This window comes from Xyrauchen texanus, chromosome 3 (genome assembly GCF_025860055.1).
Source record: "Xyrauchen texanus isolate HMW12.3.18 chromosome 3, RBS_HiC_50CHRs, whole genome shotgun sequence".
Taxonomy (NCBI): Eukaryota; Metazoa; Chordata; class Actinopteri; order Cypriniformes; family Catostomidae; genus Xyrauchen; species Xyrauchen texanus.
This window is the reverse complement of record NC_068278.1, coordinates 21,491,760-21,519,048: the sequence shown is the minus strand read 5'-3', so window position 1 is coordinate 21,519,048 and position 27,289 is coordinate 21,491,760. Positions and strand designations below refer to the sequence as shown.

The following is a 27,289-nucleotide window of genomic DNA, read 5'->3' as shown; positions in this document are numbered from 1 at the left end:
TTCCCGCTCAAAAAGTGAACATTTTAATCATGAATTTCAAAAGAGAACGATAAATGCAAATAACCCCAAAATGCTTCACACCCAGTAGCGGTTTTAACCACCATGGAAACCATGCAATTGTGTTGGTCCCGGACATCAGGGGGCCCCCGGCCCGAGTAGGAAATTTCTGCAAAACCTGCTTGAGGTGACATGTTGTTCTGGGTACACACACATTAATACGCTGTTGTCTGCAGTCTCAGAGCGGTTCATGAAGCCACTTGGTTCAGGTCAGTAGGACCTTTGGGTTCGGGTTTGTAATTTCTGAAAAGAAAATATACAGGAATTCTGAACTTGTTTCACCCATGCGCACTCACTCACACAGATATGTGCAAACATATGAGGGGCCATTCACACTGAACGTATTTTTGCTTGCGTCTACTCAGTTTCAATTGTTTTTCTATGTAAACACGCTGGATGAACGTCCTTGACTGCTGTACCACGTCTCGCTGTTTCCTCAGTGTTTCATGTAAGACCGCCACATTTTTAGACACTGTGTCAAGTTAAAAAGTCAAAAACGCATATCAAGACACCTGTGTAGAGTTTCATTCATTGCGCTGCATCTAGATTGTTTTTAGCGCAGGTGTAACAAAGATTGAAAGTTCTGAACAAGTTCAGACCGCAAATAGGTGACTGTTACAATTTTTTGTTAACATTATTCCAGATTATTCTGCACCAAGCAAAGTGTTTTGTAAGCATATATGTACAGTAAGTAAATATTGCTTTTTTATCACTGTATTGTGGAAAAACATGAATTCATTATATTTTAACTAGATTTTTATTTCATTAAACATTTGAATGTACTTGATTACAATGGCTGATTTTAAGAATTAAAAATTATGATTTCAAATACATTTTGTCTTTTTTTTTTGCAGTTTTTTTAAAAGGGTCCCATGTTGGTCGGTTGCTTGGGCCCTCAGAAATCACTTCTTATTAAATTGCAGTTATAATTCAGTTATAATGCATGATAAAACTAACACACTAAATATTAGGATGTTTAAATACATTACATGTTATGAGAAACATAATTGTTGGGGTTTTCATATACATAGGATGCATTTGTGCATATTTTAATTATAAACCTACACATGGTTGTGTATTTAGATAGCAGTAAAATAAGCAAGTCTAAAGTCCATGTTAAATGTTCATGTATTCAGCTTCATGTGAGCTGGGGAGCCGGAAACATGCCTCATGATTAGTATAATAATTTTAAGTGTAGAGATTTGTTTATATTGAAGAACAATGGAGTTCTCTTACGAGAGGTTCTCTCGTATTGCGTAAGCTAGCTTACGCTACGGGAAAGATTCATCTTTTCTGAGATATTGAAGCCAAAAAATTATCCTTAATTTTTGTATCCATTGTCAACGCAGTGCGGCAGCTGCAGACCTTGAGCGGGCTAGCTAGCGAGCTCATAGGTTGCTCTGTGGCAACTGCTGCAGCCTATAGACGAGCTTGGGCGAACTCGCATCCAATGAGAGGCGTCCGCGCTCACTGCATCAAAGTTTGCCAAAATGGGCGTGACTAGAGTGCATATAAGTGTAGTTCGTAGGCTGGAACCCTGATTTTCATCTCTTCAGCGAAGCTCTTCGCGATCGCTGACCTGGAAGCCGCGTCGCCGCTCGAGGGGCATCAAGCAAGCGTGGACAGCGCTAGAAGAAGCCGGCCGCCTCAGCCACCTTCAGCCATCCTGCGAAGCTACGCCATCCGACGACGTATCCTTTTATTCAGCAAGCTAGTTCTCACGAACTATTCACAAAAGAGTACTGAGCGTCTTTTTCAAGATGCCTCGCCCACTTGCGCCTCATGTCGCCCTTCTCAGCACAGGAGACCGCCACATCATCTGCGCTCTCTGCCTGGGACTGGGGCACACAGAGCTCGCCCTCACTGAGGGCGGATGCGATTTCTGCGAGGAGCTACCGATGTCGACCCTGCGGGCTCGACTCGGCGCTCAAAGCAGAAACCGCCAGCCGCCTTACCTTCAGCCGCGCAGGAAGAAGCGCCGCCACAAAGGCTGCCGGAAACTGTGGTTGAAGCGACTGCCTCGCCGAGCCTCTCCTCGAAAGCATCGCTCACCCTCCCCGCCTCGGACGCCGCAGTTGCCGCCGAGCGCCGCGACTGCTGCCATCTCGGATGATGAGGCGGAGGATAAGGGCCGCTGTTCCATCATGGCTTCGACAGCGAGGAGTGGTCAGGCTCCCAAGCCTCCTCCTCGCCCAGGAATCCAGCAGGACCCGCGCCGAGTCGAAGGGAGTTAACACGCCCTCACACAGGCCGCCGACCGCCTGGGCTCGAGTGGTCACCGCCCCTGAGCAGGCACCCAACAGACTCGACGGCTGCTTTCTTCAAAGCCATCGCCGCTCTACACCCACGCCCGGCCGCCCCTTCCTGCCGGAATTACATACGGAGCTTGCAAAGTCGTGGAACGCTCCTTTTTCAGCCAGGACCCGCTCCCACGCCTCCACCTCTCGCGTCGGTGGACGGCGCCACTGAGAGAGGCTACTCCTCCATCCCCCGGTCGAGGACTCGGTAGCAGCACACCTTTGTCCGCCCTCCGCAAGATGGCGTTCCAAGCCTGTGCTCCCGCCTAAGGCCTGCAGAGCGACTTCCGCCTATGTTGGCCGCGCTTATTCCGCCGCCGGCCAAGCCGCATCTGCTCTGCACTCAATGGCCGCTTTACAGATCCTACAAGCAGACCTTCTTCGAGTGGGATGAGAAAGGCAGGCACCCAGAGGCTGTTACTGATCTACGGCGCGACAGACCTCGCCCTTCAGGCTACCAAAGCTGCAGCCCAAGCTCTAGGGAAGTGCATGGCCTCGCTGACTGTGACCGAGAGACACTTATGGCTAACACTAGCCGACATGGGAGAAGCAGAGCACTCCACGTTCCTCAACGCACCGCTTCTCCGACCGGTCTCTTCGGCTCCGCGGTGAGTGGCATTGTTGACCGCTTCTCAGAAGTCCAGAAAGCCACCCAAGCCATGAACCTCTTCCTGCCGCGTCCGCTAGCTCCTCTGCAGGCCGCCACGTGATCAGCCTCCTGCACGAGCCTCTTCACAGCGCCCAGTTCAACAAACTCAGACTTCTCAGCGTCGACAGGGCGCCGCCTCGATCAGCGCTCAGACAGCCGCCGCGAGACCGCCGCCTCGCTGGCCTCGATTTAAGGTAACGCTGAAACCAGAGCAACCGAAGTCTTCCTAACTTTGTTGAACAAACGACGGCTCAGTCCTCCGCGGCCGGACCACCGCCAAAGCTTTGCCCCTGTCAGTCCCCTTTCTCAGGCTACTACAGTGGTGAATTTAGCAGCCAACAAGCCGGTGACACTGCCCGCTTGCTCTGCACTCAAACGCCATTTTCACGGCGACCCAAATAAATCTTGTAAAGAGCAAACATGTCTTATGTGTAGAAAAAGTGCCCACAACCCAGTGTTCAGCCCTACACACAAGCATAACACATCCCGTGCTCCCTATCAGAGCACGCTCTCATAAAGCGGTTACTGAACCGCTCGAGCGCCAGAGTCAATGAAGGCGCCACAAATGCGCGCGGCGCTACCATTCTCTGCCCGCTCTGTCACACCGACCAACCCTATGTGTAGAAAATGTGCCCACAATCCAGTGTTCACTTCTGCACACAAGCACTGCATGTCTCGTGTCCCCACCAGAGCACGCTCACATAAAGCGGTTACTGAACCGCCGAAGCGCCAGAGTCAATGAAGGCGCTCACAAATGCGCGTGGCTACCATTCTCTGCCCGCTCTGTTACACGGCCAGCAACCATTCCTCTGTGTGTAAGTCCCGTGCCCATGACTATGCTTACGCATCACGTAACAGATGTGACTCTTTCCCCATTCATTCCAATCGGAAGTCACTCACAAAACAGCCTGTTCATGCTGTCTGCGAACAATCATGCATGAACACACTAAACGCGCCACACATTTTGTTCAGCTCTGTGTGCGGCAATCAGAGCGAATTGGCCATTCACCCTCTAGCGTTACGCTTCAAAGCGTGGGAAGCTATTCCAGGGATATCCAAGTGGGTGTTAAGCACAATACAACAGGGCTATTTGCTACAGTTCGATCGCCGCCCCTCGCTTCAGAGCTGCTCGAAACCACTGTGAACACGGAAGCAGTGTGCATGCTTCGCTCAGAAATAGCAAGCATTCTGTGCAAAAGGGCCATAGAAAAGTGCCACCCTCTCTGAGCGTAGTCGGGCTTTACAGCCGTTATTTTCTTGTTCCCAAGAAAGACGGCGGCCTCAGACCCATATTAGATCTCAGGGTTTTGAACAAGGTGCTTGCAAAAAGACCGTTCAAAATGCTTACAATCAGGAAACTCCTCAGCGATGTGCGCCAGGGGACTGGTTTATTTCTCTCGATCTGAAAGATGCATACTTTCAGATTCAGATAAATCCCCGTCACAGGCCATTCTTGAGATTCGCCTCGACGGCCAGGTTTATCAATACACCGCCCTTCCGCTCGCCTGTCCTTAGCACCCGTACTTTCACGGCGCATGGATGCGGCGCCGCACTCCGCGGAGTCAGGGTTTGCGAATTCTGAACTATTTGGACGACTGGCTGATTATGGCTCAGTCACATATGGAGCTTCTGTCTCACAGAGCAGTTCTCCTCAGCCATCTGAACAGTTTGGGTCTTGCAGTCAATTGGACCAAGAGCTCACTACAGCCCAGTCAGACCATTTCCTTCCTGGGAATAGAACTAGACTCGCGTGGCAATGACGGCTCGCTTATCTACACAGCGCCAAGACGCCGTGTTCAGCTGACTAGCCGCATCTTTTCAGATGAACAGCCTCACGCCTCTGAAGAAATTCCAGAGAGTGCTAGGTTACATGGCCTCAGCCGCAGCAGTACTTCAGCTGGGTTTACTGCACATGCACCCGCCGGCATTGGCTAAACACCGCTGCGCTCGCCGGGCTTGGGCCACAGGCCGCCAGCCCATCAAGGTGACTCAGACCTGTATATCAGCTCTGCAGCCCTGGACAGTGGCCGAATGGTATCAGCGGGAGTGACAATGGGAGCTGTATCTCGCCGAAAAGTCATCTCGACAGACGCGCCCAACACGGGTTGGGGCGCGGTCCGCGAGGGCTCTCCGGTTTCGGCCTATGGTCAGTTCAGGAAAAGCTCCTTCACATAAATTGTCTGGAAATGATAGCGGTCGAGTACGCCGCGGCGCTTTCTCCCGGTCATTCAGGGTCACCACGCCCTGGTCCGCTCGACAACAGATCTGTGGTATCCTACCTAAACCGTCAGGGCGGTGTCAGATCCAGGAACCTCTTCCATCTGACAAAACGCATACTGAGTTGGTCCCAGTGCCACCTGCGCCGCTGAGGGCGACGCGACGTGCTAGGCCACCTGAACGACGGCCCGGACAGACTGTCCAGAGACAATATTCCCCAGGGAATGGTCCCTGCACGCCAAACAGTCCAGACGTTATGGCACCTATTCGGCAGAGCAGAGATAGACCTCTTTAGCGCCCAAAGAGAACTCTCACTGCCCAATATTTTTCTCGAAAGCGAGGACGCCGCTGGCCCAGGACTGGCCCAGACGCTCGCTTACGCCTTCCCTCCCGCCTCGCTATTGCCACAGGTAATGCAGAGGATCAGGGAACGCGCCACTCGGTGCTCCTCATAGCCCCGCTGGGAGAATCAGACATGGTTCCCGGAGCTTACGCAGCTGTCACTGACAGCGCGTGGCCCATCCCAGTGAGAGCAGATCTCCTCTCTCAAGCTCGCGGCACAATCTGGCATCCCCACCCAGAGCGCTGGGCTGCATGCGTAGGTGATCAACGACTACCCGTCGCTCTGCCAGAAGGAGTAATAAACACCATCATACACGCTAGAGCCCCTTCCACGAGAAGACTCTATGCGCCAAAATGGTCTGTGTTCTCAAAATGGTGCACCGACAGAGACCTGGACCCGCGGACATGTGGGGTGTCGTCGCTGCTCGTATTTCTACAAGAGCTGCTGGATAAGGGCAGATCCCCATCCACGCCAAAGTGTAGATGGCGGCCGTTGCGGCGCTCGCTGAACCCCTGCACGGCCAGTCATGGGGTAAAACGAGCTGGTCATCCAGCGTCCTCAGGGAGCTAGAAGGATGAACCCCGCGCTCTCCATCGGTTCCTATCTGGGATCTTTCTATAGTTCTCGAAACTATGAAAGCCCCCCCTTTCGAACCACTTCAATCCGTGGATTTGAAATACCTTTCACTCAAAACCGTTTTTCTGACTGCCCTGTCATCAGTCAAACGTGTGGGAGACCTTCACGCGCTGTCTGTCCAAGTGACGCACTGAGTTTGGACCAAGTGACTCCAAGGTCATTTTAAAGCCTAGACACGGCTATGTTCCCAAGGTGATCGGTACTCCTTTCAGAGCACAGGTCATTTCCCTATCGGCGCTGCCAGCACCCGATAGCGAACGCGACGCCAATCTCCTTTGCCCGGTCAGAGTACTAAGATTGTATACTGCGCGCTCCGCTGCTTTCAGACGCTCCGAGCAGCTGTTCGTTTCGCTCGAGGGCGCACCAAAGGTCTCGCCGCCGAAACAGACACTATCTAGATGGATAGTGGACGCTATTGCTGCTGCATACGCCACAAAGACCTGCCATGCCCGTTGGGCATTAGGGCTCACTCCACTAGAGGCATGGCATCCTCGTGGGCATGGTCCAGCGGGATTTCCATTCACGACATATGTGTGGCAGCGGATGGACTTCCCTCCACCTTTGTCAGATTTTACAATATGGAAGTGCCCGCTCTGCAGGCAAAACTACTAGCGGTTTAATATGCTACAGCTCCCTGGTGAGCTGCACTGATGGGACACATTCCACGCAGACCGCACCGCCGCTCTGTCGCTCCCTTCCCACTATGTGCTTATGTATTACACAATCAATGACCCGCATTCTTGCCAGCCAAATATTATTTCCCCACTCATAAGGGCTCCCCGGTCCCCCTTAATTCCCTGGGGCTCATACAGTGGATGCTTGAGCGACGGCGTTGACAATGGGTTCCCGTAGGCGTAAGCTTACGCATATACTGAGAGAACCTCTCGTAAGAGAACGTGTCGGTTACCTAACGTAACCTCGGTTCTCTCTAGATGAGGGAACGAGTATTGCGTAGCCGGCCGTGCTTTCACGCCAGCGGCGACTTTTCGCTTCAGTCAATGAAAACCAGGGTTCCAGCCTACTGAACTACGCTTATATGCACTCTAGTCACGCCATTTTGGCGGGCTTTGATGCAGTGAGCGCGGACGCCTCTCATTGGATGCGAGTTCGCCCAAGCTCGTCTATAGGCTGCAGCAGTTGCCACAGAGCAACCTATGAGCTCGCTAGCTAGCCCGCTCAAGGTCTGCAGCCGTCGCGACTGCGTTGACTAATGGATACAAAAATTAAGGATAATTTTTTGGCTTCAATATCTCAGAAAAGATTAATCTTTCCCGTAGCGTAAGCTAGCTTACGCAATACTCATTCCCTCATCTAGAGAGAACCAAGGTTACGTTAGGTAACCGATACGGTTTCCAAGGCAGTCATAGAACAGTCCCTCAAATTATCAGTCATGTGATGAGTTGGGGGTTTATTTGATTAACATCAAAAGACCAAGGAGTTTCACTGTGCTTCCGACGCAGTTAAGATTTGCCATATGTGACAAACTCAGTCTTGCTGGCACCAGTCTGAATTTCTGAGTAATGCCAGTGTAGATTCTGGATTTAAGTCATTCTGCATGGAATTGTTCAATTTCTCTTCGATTTCTTATGCGTCGATGTACTATAATCATAATTTGCATGCTCTCCTAAGGTGTCCTTTTTCTCTTCTATGTAACATTAAAAAGTGTAGTTTGTTTTAGTGACTCACGCATTTGAACAGTTCAAGAAAAGGTCTGGTTTTAAAACAAACTATTCACTGATTCTAATTAATCTCTCTCTCTTTTAAAAGCTAAATATTCAGTTAAAAGCTGATGTTCATCATTATGTTTTTCACTCAATTGTAGTAAATTTTCTCTCAACTCACTTTGTTGTATTTGGTGTAAATATATCTTACCGACTTTGCTGTTACCCTAATCGATATGCATTTATTCAAAACCCTGCAAAGTTTTTGAGCCTGTATATTTTATGAGCCTGTCTTAAATATAATTGTCTGATTAAACTACAAATTATTTATCTGATGGTTATATTAAAAGATATTGCCACATTAAATAGCTTCAGTGTAGTAAGCCATTTTTGTTAGCTTGTAATGTAGCCAACTACTTTTGTTTGTTATCAAATATTTTGTATCTTGTAGCTATGCAAGCTACAGTTTTAAATTTGCTTCCACAATATTGTCAGACAGATGGTTATTCAGGCATAAAGATCAAACAGGCAAAACAAAACACTTGTTGCTCTTTGTTTTTGGTGTCCTCACAGGAAGCAGGGAGGCAGTCAGTGTCAGAAAGGGAGAGATAAATGAAAGAGTGGCTAAATGGAGGGAGCAGGACTGTAAATGAGGCATGCCAGAGAGGCTCCCACTGTGAGCTCAGAACTTTACACTTACACCGGTTCAGGGGTCTAGATTGTAGCACAGGGGTCTAGGTAAAGTTCCAGAAAAGGGAAGGATGTCTCGATATGTTGTATTGAAATGTTAGTGAAATTGTAGTGCATTGAAATTATTTGATCTGACAATGAAAATCAAATGCATTGACCCCATAATTTAATAATTGATCATAATTGCAACAAGTATAGAATCATTTATGAAGGAGCAATGAAGTATTAATGCACTTACCATGGTGGTATATAGCTATAACTGTTAACATATGAAAATGTGTTTATCTCACAACATGTGTCAAATTTTCATCCCTAAAACACTTTCTTAATCCAACAATTTATTATTCTGCTTAGAAACAGCAAAGCTCTCTGTAAAGATGTCAATGGAGCTTTTCAATATAAATAATAGTTTAATATAAAACTTAAAACAGAAGACACAAACACACATGACGGACATGTCCGTAAATGATCTCTCTCTCCCGCACAATCCTCCGCAGTTGGCCTTTATCCCTCTCGGAGGCTTGATTAGCCTGATAAGGGACCGGTGTGTATAATCACGACCTGCCCCGCCCTCCGCCCTGCCACATTCCTCCCTCGTTCTCTCAGGCAGTACGTACACCCCCCTTCCCTGGGGGGGGGCAAGCCTTTTGCCCCGTCTGCCGGCAGGTCATCCCCGTCTACCTGGATGAGGGAGGGGACAAGGGGAGGGAAACATAAATAAATAAATGGGGGGGTACTTCCAGTAACAGTGTAGTACCCCCCCCACAAAAACATGGTAAAATTTAAATGAGAGGGAAAAGGCCAACGCTGAGCGTCAGTGAGAGAGAGAGAGAGAGAGAGAGAGCAAAAAACACTTACTTGCCAGTTCTCCGATACGCCGTAGCTTGTTCCTCGGCCACTCCTCCACCCTCTAACGGACGACAGCCGTGCCTCTCCGGGCGGATCAGAGGCAGACCTCCAGCCCCTGGTGGACGGAACGAGCCGTGTTCTTGGGGATCAGAAGGGGGCTCCTAACCGACTGCCTGGAGCAGTTAGGGCCGCTGCCAGGGGCAGGGGAGACCCCTTCTGACCCCTTCTCCCCCCGCGGCCGGGCTCCTTGTCCCCCGGCAGATGGCCGCGACTGCTCCGTTGGGGTGGACGGTAGTGGCGAGAACTCTACTACGGCGTATCCCTCCTCCTTCCCGGATTTCGGTACCAGTGTAAAGAAGTCAATGGAAAGGAGGAGGCGAGAACAGGCTTTTCAATATAAATAATAGTTTAATATTAAACTTAAAACAGAAGACACAAACACACATGATGGACATATCCGTAAACTATCTCTCTCTCCCGCACAATCCTCCGCAGTCGGCCTTTATCCCTCTCAGAGGCTTGATTAGCCTGATAACGGACCGGGTGTGTATAATCACGACCCTGCCCCGCCCTCCGCCCTGCCACACTCTCATGTCAAGATGGTTTATGGTAGACCTCTCTTTGAAGTTCCAATGAAAATTAAATAAAATACATAATTTGAAAGAGTGATATTGAAATGTTGGTCAGCATGAAACTACTAACAGTGCACTTACGGTTATGCAAATTAATCCACACTTTGTTCTTTCAAACTAACAGAATCAATCATTCAACACTTCTTGGTATAATAATATTATCTTGCACATTTATTTCTTATCCAAACTGCAAATCTTCAACTTGTGATAAAATTTCAGCTCTCATGGTGCGTTGCATCATTTAGTAAAATAATCATAATCAAAGCAACTTGTTGTAAGAGCAAATATTCAAACCCCTAGTGGTTTAGTTCGGTGCCTAGGCCCAGTTTACATCTGGTATGAAGATGTGTTTTGGGCGATCCGTTTGAAACAGGACAACGCTAAAGCCATTAATAAATGGGGTCCAAAAATTTTTGAGATTTGTTGAGTGTGGTCGAAAACGCATGTGACCGCATTGGACTTGTTGTCTAAACACTTATCTGATGGAATGCAATCGAACAGCAGTGGAGCACCACCCACTCACCTGTCAATCAACCTGCCCACTCACCTGTCAATCAACCTGCCCACTCACCTGACAAGAGAAACATTTTACATATTACGTGTGGTTTTGAAATAAAATAACCGTCCGATCAGAAAATGTTAAAAACCAAATAGAAATACATGTACAAGACTTAACAGAACTTTCTCAGTGTGCCTGAAATCATTTACTAAGGATTCTGCTTTAAATGCAAGTATATATAATATCAAGTATTTATACTTGAAATTGCAAGAGAAATCAGAGACCCTCCCCTCAAAATCCAAACACAAATGGTCAAAAGAGATGCATGTTTCTGTGTCCTTGTCTGCTCTCACACATTTGATTACACATGCACATCCGGTCACTGGAACACATACCCCGGCTGTCTCCTGTACTCAAGCATTCACTCTCTCACTCTCACAAGCACATTCACACAGACCACCCTCTCTGTGCAACTGACTCTTGTAACATTAGTAGTAAGTGTGTTCCACTGCAGGTGTTTACTTAAATAGAAATTAGTTCCTCCTCCTAATGGATAATTTTACAGTCTGTTAGCCGAGCTCAGACACTTTGACCTCAGATAGTGACCATACAAAGACAGGTATGAAAAATCAAGTCGTCTGGAAACAGAACATGCTGATCTAGGATCAACCAAACATTACTAATTAAATATGACATATTCCAAATGACAAAAAGTGATCTAAAATTATCGTCATAAAGATCTCTAAACTAAGAAAACATTATGCCTAATGATATAGATTTACAGTTTGACCAGAATCATCATAAAGATAATTGATTTCACAAGTGTTGTAATTTGTTTTAAGTGATTAAATTATAAATTAAATATCTGAGTTTATAGGTTAAAATATATTGCTTTCTTAAAAAGCTTAAATGTAGTGAGCTACTTTTGTTTGCAGCTTGTAAAGTATAATTTTTTTTATAATTATATATATATATATGTGTGTGTATGCATGTGTGTGTGTGTGTGTGTGTGTGTGTGTGTGTGTGTGCTTATATATGTATGTATATCTATATTTATTAAATTATTATTATTATTTATTTATTTAGTTTCATTTATTTCAGAAAACATTTATGGCATCAAGTAGTCCTGGACAACCACTGGTGCCCCTTCATACACATGTAAGTACATGATGCCTTCGATTAACCCAACATCTGTCCATCTGTTCCCACACTGTCATATGATAAAACCCACATCACTATCTTGTAGCCTATAGTGTGACTACAATCCACTTCAACTGTCTGAGCTTCTGCTCGAATGCCCAGGGGAGGCTGACCCAGTCAGGCCCTTTTCAGCCCCTGAAGTGACTATTAAGGCGGTATGACAACAGCCAGCCCTTCGCCCACTTTTACAAAGGCACCCCCACTGGGTCCATAAGAGGGCCAGAATCAGCTGGGCGTGTAGCTCTCTTATCACCCTGTGAGCCTCCTTTATAAACTTGAACCCTTTTTTTCATGCTTGCTTTCTTGCTTTTTTCATTGCTTTCTTGTTGCCTGCTTGCTTGTGACCACTTTTCTTCCCTATTTCATCCAAGCTGACATTCATTTGTAATAGATTTTAGCTGTTTAAATAAACATTGTAGCTATGTTTTCTCCATAGATATAGCAGCTTTTCAGGACCAGGGACATCACTCTTTACCCCACATCCACTGCATATCTGAAACCAGCTTGGTGTTGCCCTTCGTTATGCAAGCAATTTTGTTTTGTTTAAAGAAACCTGATCCATGATCAGCAATGAAGGACTACCGGCATCCAAAATATTAAAGTCAGCACTGCATGACAAACAGCTGAGCTAGGCTGTGTTTCCAAATCTGGAAATAGAAGCGTGATGCAGTCACAGCCAGAGTGAATGTTTCTCTGTAAGGTAGGTTTAGGGGAGAAGGCACCTGAGCTGCAGCCCAGCCCAGCTTAATTCTCTGCCTAAGCCAGACACTTCCTGCCTTCGGAGAATCCTAATAGAGATGTTATTGGATGTAAGAGGGAATGGGAGATATGGAAGAATTGCAGAGAGGATTTGGGGGTATACAGTGGCAGAGAGAGACCAGATAGGGATAAAATACACAAGCTAGCGGGCAAACATGATCACAGACATTTGCTTTCACAGTTACACATTATATGAACACGCACAGTGGTAGAGTGAAATCGACATCTGTCAGGGTGCTGCATGATTGCTACAGGTGGATAATAGAGAAATGCCTGGAGTTTATAGAAAGACTGTGACCTTGACCTTGACCTTCCTTTTTCCCTTCATCCACCCTTTCATCCTTCCTTCCTTCCTTCCTTCCCTCCTTCCAAACTTACTTCCTTCTCTCCAAACTTCCAAATCTGTTTCCATACTTTCAAACTTCCAAACTTTCTTCCAATCTTCTTTCCAAACTTCCAAACATTATCTCTTTCTTCCAAACTTATTGCTTCCTTCAAAACTTTTTACCTTTCTTCCAAACTTCCCTCATTCAGAAATTCCTTGCTTCCTTCTTTCCAAACTACCTTCATTCAATGTTCCTTTCTTCCTTTTGTCCTAAATTTCCTTCAAAACGTTCTTCTTTCAAAATGTCCTACCTATCTTCCAAACTTCCTTCATTCTTTCCAAACGTCCAAACTTTCTCCCTTTCTTCGAAACGTCCTTCATTAAAAAAAATTTAACTAGATTTCCATCTCTTCTAATCTTCTAAACATCCTTTCAAACTTCCTTATAAACTTTCTTTCTTACCTTCAAACTTCCAAATCATATACATGCATTTTAATAACTTGTATGCAGGATTTTATGTGTGTGGGATATTTTCTTATGTGTATTCCCACATGTTCAGATATAGCCTATGTGTGTGAGTACAGAGTTGCAGTCTTAAATGTGTTCACGAAAAGACTGACTCACTTGGCCCTGTTTGAAGTTGCTTTCCTGGCCTTGCGAGGTGTATGAAACCAAATACCCCACCCAACACACACACATCATAGCAGAAAGTTTGAATATATATGGCATTTTTCAAGTAGGGTAGCTATTAACACTGTCATTCTCAGAGGTCAATTAATACACACACGGAAGTCATTCTCCCTTATACACACACTTATACTCTCATTCACTCTCTCTTTCTCTCTCTCTCTCTCACACACACACACACACACACAATATTAGTGTGAATTGAGGCACAATGGGCCACTTTTTTACAGTTAAAATGTCCCAATTTACCTGAATTTGCCAATTTTTCCAAATATTTTTTTTTATTTTACCGTTACACCTATTGAGACCAATAGATAATAAACCTACAACATTCTATTAAGAAAGCTTTTGTTTAAGAATTCCAATTTTGTAATGAGCTTCTAATTTTGGTCCAGGCATGTGAAACAGTTCCAACTCTTGGAAGTATCTGACACTTTGCTATGGCATGTCACAGGCCTGACCCAACACCTTGGTGATTCTTTACACATATACACCCCACACAAGCACAAATTGTACAACGTACACCCACACACACGGCAGATCAAAGGGCAATCCGGTATGGCAAAATATGGCACAATAAAAGAAAATCCATTTCAAAGCGCGCGCACGCACGCACGCACGCACGCACGCACGCACGCACGCACACACACACACACACACACAGAAACAGGCACATACAATATCAATCATATAATGTTTGCCAAGGACCAAGGAAGTCCCTGGAATCCCAGTGCTTTGTTTCCAAGGATGAAATCCTTTTGACATCAACATCTCCTCTCACCTTTACACATTTGCTCACTTCTCTGTCTCTCGACAGCAGCCGGTTTCCTTATCCTATTCTAAATATCTGTCTTGGAAAAATTCCCAAAGGCCTGGCTGGTACATATTTCATTTCTCCATTCACTCTGGGAGCTTGTCCAGGGGATTTTTTTAAATCACCGGATATTTTTTATCTGTTTTTCCTCAGTCTCTAACTTGGACCATGTCTACTGACATTAGAAATATCCCTCAACCCATTTTTCTCATGTTTTCTCTCTCTCTTTCTCTTTCCCACATTTTCCGTGTGGAAAACAGAGTTGTATTCTGAATCACAGCATTTTTCTTTCTCTTGTGGGGATGGGCCAAGCTGCTTCTTAAAATAGAAAGAGCAAGAGGATTTGACACTGTTTATTTTTTCCCTATTTTCTTGTGTGTGATTTTTGATGTCAAAGGCGCAATATTGCCAGGAATACTCACTTGTACCTTAGTTCAACTGTGTGTGTGTCTGTACACACTTCCTCACTCACTGACTGTAGTAATCAGTACGTTTTCATATGCAGTTATAATCAAACTATGGTGGGTTACCTTTCATAGGAACTCAAGCTGCGTAATCGCATTGAAAAATGCCCAGTGTGTCACATGGTCTGAAGCCCTTATGCTTAAATGTGCTTAAGTGACGCCCTTTGGGAGCTACATAAAATCGCTCACTTTGTAACCATCTAGTCAAATTTTATGTTCTTCAGTGCGCAATCTTTTCTGGCACATGTTGTACCAACAACTCACTTTGAAGCGAGGATCATAATTATTCTCCCTTCTGAGTGGAAAGACTGGATGGAATTTAAGAAAAGTGTTATTTCAGAGCAATATGAATGAGGTTTTTACGCTGTTCGAGGCTTGCAATTTCTCACCATGAGGCATTATCCCCACTTGTTCCAGTTCCACAGCCTCCAGATTGAACCTCCATGTGCAGGGGCAGTTTGGGATTTCGGCTTTATGTCTGAGAAGATTGGAGTGCGAACGGACATCGGATTCTTCCTCATGTTTGTCGTCCTCCCTTTGTACAAAAGCACGAGTCTTGTCAGACATGCTTTGAGGCCTAGCTCGGTGACCATTTTCTGATGAACAGAACAGCAGGGGATAACCCATCATTCAAAAGTCCACTCCGTTGAAGGGCCATACCCATAACTTCTGCAAGTCTGGCCGGGGGTGCCAAATACTGCCCCAAGCCTGAGACAACATGTCTGTTCTGACTGGAATCTACCAAGGCACTTTCTCCAGGAAAGAGATTAGAGTTGTAAACCATTCTTGAGATAGCTAAAATGGTGCCACTAACCATTTTATGTGAAAGAGTTACCATGTGCGTCTTGATCCGTCTCTGTTAAAAAAACTGTATGAGAGAACTCATTGTTTGTAGGTAAGGAAACTAATTGGCCCGTTTGTCACAATTGTCTTTTTCTGTGTCATGTTGGGAGAATGCACATGAATAAGGCAATGAAGGAGCACCTTGGGCTTTCTCTCTCTCTTCCCTCCCCGTTAGAAGCAAACTGCTTGTGGCGGAGGGGATCATGCATGAGCCCGGCCGCAGAACGAGGGGGCTGGAATAAGAGAATATTCCCCGATGGAGTGATGGTGAACTAACGCGTGGGTGCTTCGTCGCTGCCATTATTGTTTTGGGATGCTATCAAGAAAAGCAAGGAATTTTGACTTGTTATTTATTTATTTGTCTCTCGCTCATTTGTGGACCACACGGGCATTCTGACAAGAAAAGAGATGCGCACTACTATCACTACTCAAATTTTCAGTGGCGGCATGGACGTCGCTCTTTTCAGTCAGCTGTTGGATCTACACATGATGGTTTTGCAGTCTGTAGAGCAGAGGATGTTGGGGCTGGGCTGGAACAACGCACACCCGGTCCCCAATAAGTCTGATGGGGGCGTGCAAGGGATAAAGGCAGTTTAGGCAGACAGACGACAGTTCGAGAGAGAGAGAGAGAGAGAGAGAGAGAGAGAGAAAGACAGGCAGCTGCTTTGTGTGTTTATGTTTGTGTGTTTTTGATTCAGTTCTATATTAAAACTATTATTTATATTGTCAAGCAGGTTCTCGCCTCCTCCTTTTGCTTAACCCCCTTTACACAGACCAACCAAGCGCATTGCATTAAGGAATGACTTTGAGCTAATACCGGCTCCATTTGGAATTTCCCTCGTTTTTCTCCCACGACTTCTGTTCGCCAGGGTGTTTTGCGTTATCTGGGTACTATGCATTGTCCCCCCATTATATTTTGGGACCAGTTTAGTTCTAACCCATTATTCAGTACACCAATATAGCTCAGTCTCCCCCATAATTTACGCTGGCAAACGAGCATTGAATATTTTCAGCTTGAGCTTTGCCTCTGCCTCCATGACCAAGTGTCTCTGGGCATGCATATTATAACTCAATTTACAACAAAAATGGGTCTACACATGAGCATGACAGGCTTGCTGTGTATCGAAGGATGAGCTCCTATTCAGTGAACAAAATTCAAACATATAAACGTATCCGTTTCTCTCATATTTGCCCTTCGGTCAGTATCAGGATGAGTACACCACTGTACGCACCTCAAATCTCCCACAACCGAAAAATGGTTTAGCCTTGGTTAGTATATATTGACCGTTTTAGCCATTGGCATAAATCAGAGCACCCCTGTTGTGTTGCCACAATAGGGGTGTTTCATTGTCTAAGCAAAGTCTCATTGGCTTACTGATGCAGTTTCAAGTGCTTACAAAGCATTAGGTTTACCATCGCCTTCGGGAATTTGAACCCATTCAATGTGGAGCATGGCATCCTCATGGGATTTGGCTAGAGGTGCAGTCATGGAGGACATGGAGCAGTGGTATTCGGCTGAACTCGGTGGTGAAGCGGCTCAGACTATGAGCCCAGGCCAGGGCCTTTTCAATCAGATGGAACACAACAGACTGGAACCGAATGCAAGAATCTTGAGACACACATTTACAAGTTGAAAATCTTTCCTGACTTTATTTAAAAAACTCATTGCTTAATCTGAGAAATGCTTATAAGAGTGCAAGACACAATGGCCAAAGACCTCCACCAACTGTAAGGGGCTGTTCTCACTGAACACATTTGCAATAATCCATTTGTTTTTCTATGTAAACGCACACTAGACGAACATCTTTGTCAACGGGGAATAACTATCGTGTGGATTTTTGCAGATAACCGATAGTTCCATAAATCTGTTATTGGTGCCGATTAATCAGCAAAAAAGTATATATCAGTCGACCGCTATTATTATTATATGTTAATGTCAAATGTTATTTTGTGTTTTTGTGCTAAATTAATATAAAGGAGTATATAAACACATGTAACCACTGTACTTGATTGAATCAAGTTCAGCCAAAGAGCTATCATTTTTTAGTGTAGTAACATTTCTACACTTTCTCAGGCCATCCAGTTCTCTACTCCAAATCACAATTAGTATTAAACAGACACGATTTATACTCACATTTCCTGCCCTGTCACAGGTGCTCTGTGTTTCTTGCAAGGACATCTAGCTAATTTTATCTTTTCGGTCATGACTCTGTGCTGATATGTGATGTGAATGAAATGTGACTACACTCACATCCTGTATTTCTGTTTGTTATTTGCTGACTTCAGTCTATGTGTCTATTAATAAACTGAAACCATAATTAAAATTAAATCAGAATTATGTTTATTTCATTTGTATACCAAACATTAATGTCCATCCTTCCAAAATGAGAAGAGCATGTCAAAGGTGTGAGAATACGAGATGTCCATGACGCAAAACCCCTTCTTATAAATGAGAGATTGACATGAACAGTATGCACTCAGTAAACATGCGCTTCACTAATTAATAGATATGGATAGGGGAATTTTGTATTGGTGTTTGACCTCTTGGTGCTAAGAAGTGTGTACTGGCTGTAATAGGTGGCTTAGCTTTAAATGTCAGAGAAAGGTCTCAGGTCCCAGAGAAGGGAGGGGGAAGGGCACACAGAAAGGTCACACGGGCAATGACTTTATAACACAGATCACTTTTGTGGTTGACTGGCCCTGTAGACACTGCACAGAGGCAATATCCTTAAAGATCACCTGAGGCTAAGACCAGCACATGATTTTCCTCCAATCTTCACAAGATACTATAAGGTGTGCAAATGGCATTGTATGATACTTGGGTCTAATCTGGCAAAGGCATTGGTGAAAAGAAGTAAAAGGGTATACTGTATATTATTAAACATATAGGCTTCAGAAATAATTGTATTTCATACAATACATATTGCTCTCTTTCAACAATGTATATAGAGTATATGATACATTCACGTTCATACACCATCCCATGTAACTACAACAATTTCCAACCATGTGGAATTCTATTCTATTCTATTGTATGTTACATAAACTGAGGACACATCTGCACTAATACATTTTGTTTGAAAATGCATTGATTTTGCTTCATTATACACATTAGAACTGCGTTTTCCTCCACTAAAAAGGATTGACTAGTGTCATCATATGAATTTCTTTACATGAATAGACTAATTATTATTATTATTTTTTGTTGGTTCAAATAGTGAAGGAAAAGCAGTCAAGTGGCCAGCATACATGGGTACTCCTTTAATACAAAAGCATCAAAGGGTAACATCTCATAAAATTGGTTAAGAGTTTTCAAGCTGTCAATCTAAACAATAACAAAGGGTTGTTATTTTGAAGAATATAAAATATAAGATATTTTTGATTTGATTAACATATTTGGTCATTACATAATGCTTATTCTTTCATTTTGTTATTTCATTGTTTTGATGACTTAACTATTATTCTAAAATGTCGAAAATACTATTAATGAAGACTGAACTGGCGTGTCCAAGCTGTCCGAAATGTAGAAAGACAGAATGGTATCTAGTATTAGTAGATCTAAAGACCTATGCTAGGTCTAAATAAAGTGAAAAGGAGAATGATGGAGATAGTGATGCCAAGAGGGAGAAAGAAGACAGATAGAGAAACACTACACAGACATGGGCATTCCCTCCTTGTTCACTGTGGATTTATGCCTTGAAAGGAGCCAGTTGGCCCTAAGTGAAATGGGCTCTGGGCAGCTGTGTTTTTTCAGGACCTGAATTTTACTCTTGGCCAGTTGCCTTTTTAACCATTTGGAATGCTCAACATTCCTCAGGGTTAATAATACTCTGAGGGGGCCATGGAGAGGGAGAATGACTTGGCGGGGGAAGGTCTTCAGTGTCCGATGGTGGCCACCCGCCATTTGTCATTAAACACCATGGTTTTGCTCATCTACTGGCCTTCAATTACTTTTTACTCTGATGAAACATTAGCCTCTGAACTTTGGTTCCCTGGCTCTTTTTGTGTCTTTCTCTCTGCAATACTCTTTAGTATTTTTCTATGTTATTGATGTTCCACACGGCTTGCAGCATCTTTGCTGTTTAACGCGGTATTGACAGATAGTTTATGAATGGAGGGACGCAACTGAGATGATACTGGTGAAAATAAAAGTGTGCATATTTACCTTGACAGATTCATGTGGCTTCTATTATCATAAACAATGCAAAAACAGCCATATTCCACACCTTAGTTTCTGTCCTCTTCTGACCAACACATTTGATTATTTTCAGGGTACTTCAATAATTTTGGCTTCAACACTTTAACATGCTAAAGACAGGTGGGTCCCTATAAATGTTCTAAAATAGAGTAAAAATACTCTATAAATGTTTGATTTCTGCTTCATTCTATGAATGGAATCCACATGAGATCAGTAAAAGAAGCTGTCATAACCACTTGATGATAACTGAAAGTAAGATGTTTGCTGTTTAATTTCTATTGTTTACATGCTGCTGTCATGGCGCTTTCGCTAATGTTAGCATGCAAACCTTCACCATAGTATGCACCTGTTTTCCTCTCTTATCCTATTTTATTGTATTTTTACCCTCTCTTTTTTGTATTGAATAAACTATTGAAGTGTCAATGATGTGACACTAACTTTCAAGTTCTTAAAAAATACATACAAATTCACACAAAACAATTACTTAATAATCTCTACAATGAGGAACATGATGAAATGAGTTTTGTCATTTTGGTATTTTTTAATGTCTAAGTTTTGTAACTGTCAAAATAAATAAATAAATAATTAAAATTAAAAATAAAATAATAATAAATAATAAAATAATAACTCTAATGAAATTATTGGAAAATGAAATGTTGGCATATAGAATTGTATTTTATTATTATTACAAAATATGCAGCACAATTTAGTTGTAAAATATTATTACATTATTAAACATTTGACCATGAAATCCAAGTCAGGTGGTGTAACCAACATGCAGGTAGTGTTGTCATGTAAAATAAAAAAGCGAGGATCCTCGTTCTCATAAAAAAAAAATAATATAAGATATTCTGAATTAATGTCAAAGTTTTGACTTAATGTTTAAATTTCTGCAATGCATGCAGGGTGTTTCATATCGTGCTTAGCTAGCACAAAGTGCTCTTGGTTCACTTTCGCATAATTTTAAATATACATTGCATGCCAATACACTGGGACAGAGTTTATGAACAGAGGAATTTTCTACCTGCTATCGCCATCTAGAAAAAGAGCACCATAACAAAAAAATCTAAAATATTGTTGCTGCTTGTTATTTTCACATGTAGGCTAATTGAGCTCTTGATTTGCCACAAATGTTTCCCAGTAGCTCTTCGCCGGTAGTGGTAAACCTCTGGAAAACCTTTGACAACAATGTACAATTTGCTGCAAGTTAGCTGCAAAGCTAATTTACATGTGAAAATTATCAGTGGTTAAATTTGCGGCAAGTTTGCGGCAAATTTGCCATGAACTCTCAATTTTCGTAAGGGCAGCTGAAGTCATGTGATCCATCGACACAGGCTTAACACGTTGACTAGTTAACTTGTTGCATAGTCGGTAACCTGTTGCGTAGTCGGTGTAAACGGTCGGTTGCACCGACTACACAACAGATTAACTAGTCGACGCATTAAGGCTGTGTCGATGGATCACATGACTTCAGCTGCCAAAATACAAAAATACTTTCTCATGGTTTTCTTGGTCTTATAGTCTTACATCTCATGTTGAGTTGGAACTCGCTTTTCAATGAGCAGCTGGATGTTTGCTTTTGTGAGTGACTTCACACTGGGTAAATGTACATACGCATGTGCCTGTTTGTGTTCCTCCACTGTTATCACTAATTCTCGAGTCTCTCACTCGCTGGTGTTGTCAGGGTGTGCGAGTGCATTTGATGTTTGTCTCAGATAGCTGATAAGTATCTGTGCTCATTAAAAAGATTAGAGAACGTGCTCATTTGCATGTGTTTGTCATCTCATTAGATTTATATAAGGGAGAAAAGGTCTTGACCGCAATGCCTTCACACTCTGCTCTCTTGCTTCAGGCAAACTGCTGCATGCTTTGCTATGTAAAGTATTACTCACAATCAGCTCGGTTCTAGGCCTCCATGTAACTGAACACATAATTAGCACGTTTTTTTTTGCGTGCTCCTTTGCTCAAGAGGGTCAACATTTTAACCTTTTTCTGTCCTATAAGAATACACAGAAAGTTTCAAAGGGGATTTGGATGTATCTTAATGAGAGAAAAATGTATCTCAAAGCAACATTTTACAGCTAAATGTTTAGAATTTTTAGTGTTGGCTCACATTCCGCATGTAGTCATTCTGTTTCTAGTGAATCATAGCTCTTAGACTAGATCATTTGCTCACAACTCATTAGCATCACCAAAAACTCTTCACAAAGACATCCTTGCTTTAAAAATTTCTTAGTTTTGCCTAGACATAAAATGCTTTCAAGATTTTTTCAGTAAACATTTCACTTCAGATCAGCACAAATAAAGGGAATAATGGTGTTAAGTTCTGGCCTAAAGGGAAATAAAGTAAGTTCATGTTTTTTGGTACATTATGCTGTACTCTTTACATCTGACACCTGAAAACTTTTTATAAGACTGAATTCATAATGACTGAGTTTATAATCATTTTCACTTTCCTCTTGAAAATCTGCCTATACTTTAAGGAGGCAATAAAAATGAGGATTTTCTCAATTTTCTGCTGATATTTACTGCAATACATTTAATACAATGCATGTGTATGCACTATATTGCCACATAATTGTTTTTATTGTTAAGAATGTCTTAGTGAATTTCTAGTTTAGATTTTACAGGGTTTGTACATAGCACCAAAATCATGAACAGACCAATGCATTCCTGTTATTTGCAGCCAAATGACAAATGTATTAGCTACGTTAAGCTATGAATGGCCGTCAACACTGTCACTCTCTTGATATGTAGTTATCCAGTGGACTAACACCAAGGAATCTCTAAGGATTGACATTAGCCAAAGCCATCACAATGGAAATATAAAGCTATCACAAGACATACTGGCTTACTGAATATTGTCACAATGTTATTACATATTAATGATGTACAGTTTACCAAATATATCCTAGATATTTTTTACAACAATTGTTTTGACAATTGCATTATTATAACATGAATATTATGTTAATTAAACAATTGTTTAATTTACAGTTTTAACAAGGAACATTTCAAATTGACATTTTTTTTTTTTTGGTTGTGTAAATATGTGTATTAGACCTTTCCACCTTGCTGCAGATGAACATAAGCATACGTTTTACATTAACATATGTTTAATGTCTGTCATGCAACTGTTGTTTAACTGAAGGTCAGAGTGTATGCTCGTTCTGAGGGCATTCTAGTTCTGTCCGGCATCTAAGGTTAATCAAGATCTTTATGTAATATGATCAAGATACTGTCTGGGTCTGATCTGAAAGATGTTCACAAGATATGGAGGAAAAATATGTATATATATATTATTACTTAATAGTCTCCAATTTTTTTTCTCTCTATAGAGAGAAAAAAAATTGGAGACTATTAAGTTCTACTTTATCATGCAAAAGTAATAATTACTTCCACAATGAAGCACAATCATTCATTATGAAACCATTCGGCCTCAGCCAAAAACAATACGACAAATCGTGGCAACAACATCTAGCTTCAATCGCAGCTAACAGACTGCAATTGTGACAGATTTCAAAGGATATCGCCTATACCCACCATGGGTGACACAGCGCTTAAGCAAGTAAGCAATAATGACTTTGTGGTGGCAGGGGTGTGGTAGAGCGTTCGTCAGGGGAGAGAGAGAAAGCGGTAAGGGTGCACACCTGAGAGCTATGATGTCTAACACCTGTTTCTGATTGCAGTAGGCCCTGGGGAGAGCATTAAAAGGAGAGACCATGACAGACAGAGAGAGAGAGAGAGAGAGAGATAGAGAGAGAGAGAGAGAGAGAGATGCACAAAGCCTGTTAGTGTTTGTGTGAGTTTTTGTTGAACGTAGTTTGTTGAAATGCACCCCATTGTGTTGTACACTGAAAAGTTTTTTTAAATGTCTCACGTGGATTGTTCAACCTGCTCCCGCTTCCTGCTTTCCACTTTAAAAATGTGATCTGCCACAGACTTATTAGATGCTTTTGATATGGGAATCATAAAATGGTCAAAAATAAGTTGTGTATATATATGTTTGTGTGTGTGTGTGTGTGTGTGTGTGTGTGTGTGTGTGTGTGTGTGTGTGTGTGTGTGTAAAACTGTGTCCCAGGAAGGCAAAGTGTGTATTTTCAGAGTAAACAAATGCAATAGCAATAATAAATATTTTCAAACAGGTTTCTCAAACACTCCCTGGTCTTCTATTGTATGGTCAAACAGATAGCCCTGCTGCAAATGTGCACCATTAATTGAGCCAATGTTGCTGTGTCGGGCTGGTTGGGATGCTCAAATAAACACTGAGCAATGTTTTATGTTCACCACAGATCCACAGTGTTTAATCTTTTCAGGGGAATCAATGGCTTACTTATAGTGCTCTCTGGATATTATGAGAGAAAGTATTAAGTTAATTCATATCATGCCTTTTTTTCCCTCAGTCTCTTTGCTCTGTCACTAATTCCAATACCTTAAAATTCAACTACGAAAAGATCAAGGATATATTGCTAGTAATGTATATATGTTTCACTGACTCACATGTGAATAAGACACTCTGCAGTAACTCTTCATGACTCAGTTACACTCCTCATGCTTTCAAAATGTTTAGGCCTGTTACTTTGACCTCTACATTGTAGGGAGAGACAGTGACTGCAGTTTCATGTACAGATAAAAATGGACTGTAGTAGCTGTGTGCTGATGTTTCTCAGAAAGTCCTCTCCATTGCCCCTAGCTTTGAATTGAAGTGTAGATGTTCAGTATTCAGTATGATTCTGTTTCGTTACAGCTCATAGGGAATTGTGTCGTTTTCTTACCTGGAAGGCAGAGGAAAATGGTGATGACAATGGAATGAGGTGTATATGTGTTGAGGGACACACAGCAGGGTGTCATGAAATGCAGCTGCATCTCTTCTCACATTGTAAAAATCCCACCATATCAAGGCATTAATGCAAGGCATGAAAATGTGTGTGTGTGTGTGTGTGTGTGTGTGTGTGATCCCTTAGGTGAACAGTTAGACGGAGGAGGGAGCAACTAGACATCTTCTTACATCTTTATTCACTTCCTCAGGCTGATTTTTTATTTATCAGTCTCCCTCTAGGTGGAGTCTTCAGGTCCCTGTACAGTCCACTCCGCAGGTACCACCACTGATAAAAACACATCCTTCCCTCCACTCCCTCATCCTCTTCTTCTCAATTTGGTTTCAGGCAAAACAGTTGTGCTTTGCCAATCTCTGTAGTGTTACTCCGTTAGATCTCTCAAGCTTTGGACCATTTTCACAGCCTGCAAAGATACGTTTCACCTCAACGTCCAGAATTATATACATATAATCATTATTTAGTGTACATTTTCAACATTATTTTGTAACATTGTGCGTTAATAATCCCTATATTAAGGGTTTATAAAGGGGTTCATATATGACCAATAACTAATTCACAAATGCATTATTAAGCATTGATATGTGATTATAATAACATGAAACATAACAGCATGTTATAGATTTTTTATAACAATTATTTAACATAAGTAACATATACAATTATACAGTGCATTCAGAAAGTATTCAGACCCCTTCCTTTTGTCAAATTGTGTTATGTTGAATCCTAATGCAAAAATTATTATATACTTTTTTCACATCAATCTACACTCCATACCCCATAATGATAAAGCAAAAACCAGATTTCTGATAACTTTTCAAATTTATTAAAAATGTATTTATTAAATATCAGATTGACAGGTATTCACACCCTTAACTCAGTACTTAGTTGATGCACCTTTGGCAGCGATAACAGCCTCAAGTTTTTTGTGTGTTATGCAACAAGCTTTTCACACCTGGATTTGTAGATTTTCTGCTATTCTTCTCTGCAGATCCTCTCAAGCTCTTTCAGGCTGGATGGGGGCCATCGATGACAGATCGTCGATTTCAGGTCTCTACAGAGATGTTCAATTGGGTTCTAGTTCTGACTCTGGCTGGGCTACTCAAGGACATTCACAGAGTTGTCCCTAAGCCACTCTTCCATTGTCTTGACTGTGTGCTTAAAGGCATTGTCCTGTTGGAAGGTGAACCTTCAGCCCAATCTGAGGTCCTGAGCTTTTTGGACCAGGTTTTCATTAAGGAAATCTCTGTATTTTTCTACGTTCAGCTTTTCTTCAGTCCTGACCAGTCCCCCAGTCCCTGCCACTGAAAAACAGCATGATGCTACCACCACCATTCTTCACCTTTGGGATGGTATTGCACAGGTGAAGAGCAGTGCCTGGTTTCCTCAAGACATGATGCTTGGAATTGAGGCCAAACAGTTCAATCTTCATTTCATCAGATCAGAGAATCTTGTTTCTCACACTCTTAGAGTCCTTTAGGTGCTATTTTATGTGTCTTGCATTTAGGAGAGGCTTCCATCTGGCCACTGTGCCGTAAAGCTGAGATCTGTGGAGTGTTGCATTGATGGTTGTCCTTGTGCAAGTTTCTCCCATCTTCACACATGATCTCTGGAACTCAACCAGAGTGACCATCAGGTTCTTGGTCACCACTCTTACCAAGTTCTTTCTCCCCCGATTGCTCTATTTGAAGAGTTCTGATGGTTCCAAACTTCTTCCATTTAAGAATTCTGGAGGCCACTGTGCTCTTGGGAACCATAAGTGCAGCCAAAATATTTTGTAGTATTCCCCATATCTGTGCCTCGACACAATCCTGTCTGTGAGCTCTGCAGGCAGTTTCTTTGGTTTCATGTCTGTGTTTTTGCTCTGATATAAATTTTTAGCTTTGAGAGATTTTATAGAGAGGTGTGTGCCTTTCCAAATCATGTACAATCAATTCAGTTTGCCACAGGTGGGCTCCAGTCAAAGTGTAGAAACAACTCAAAGATGATCCAGAGAAATGGGATGCACCTGAGCTAAATTTCAAGTGTCACAGCAAAGGATATGAATACTTATGTCAATTTGATATTTGTTTATTTAATACATTTGCAAAATGAAAAAAAAATCAGATTTTAGCTTTGTCATTATGGTGTATGGAGTGTAGATTGATGTGAAAAAAAATATTTATAATTTAAAGCATTTTAGCATAAGGCTGCAACATAACAACATTTTAAAAACAAAATTATTGGGTCTGAATATTTTCTGAATGCGCTATATGCTAATGTGATATTTAAGTTTTTTATTTTTAATAAATTTGCAAAGTTATCAAAAATATGCTTTGTCATGTTTGCTTTGTCGTTATGGGGTATGGAGGGTAGATTGATGTAGGGGGGAAATTATTTAAAGCATTTTAGCATAAAGTTGCAACATAAAAAAATATGGGGAAACAAGGAAGTGGTACATATGCACAAAGGACACATATGTAGAATTTATTAAGGAGTTGCCAACATTAAAAACCTATGTACATGCAGTAATATATTATATATATATACTGTATATATGTACATACAATAGAAAAGTGACAGCACAAGTCAGTGCAGACAGTATATTAATGAAAGTAAAGGCAATGCAGAAGGTAGCAAAATGATATAATCCCT

General features: G+C 42.5%; 1 long non-coding RNA gene across 1 annotated transcript in view; it reads left to right on the top strand.

Moving 5' to 3' along the window:
* Positions 1-11,675: 11,675 nt before the first annotated feature.
* LOC127630003 (uncharacterized) overlaps positions 11,676-27,289 on the top strand; it is a 59,724-nt gene continuing 44,110 nt past the window's right edge. The window contains exon 1 of the long non-coding RNA XR_007968819.1: positions 11,676-11,688. This is a non-coding gene — a long non-coding RNA (uncharacterized LOC127630003). The remainder of the gene's footprint in view (positions 11,689-27,289) is intronic.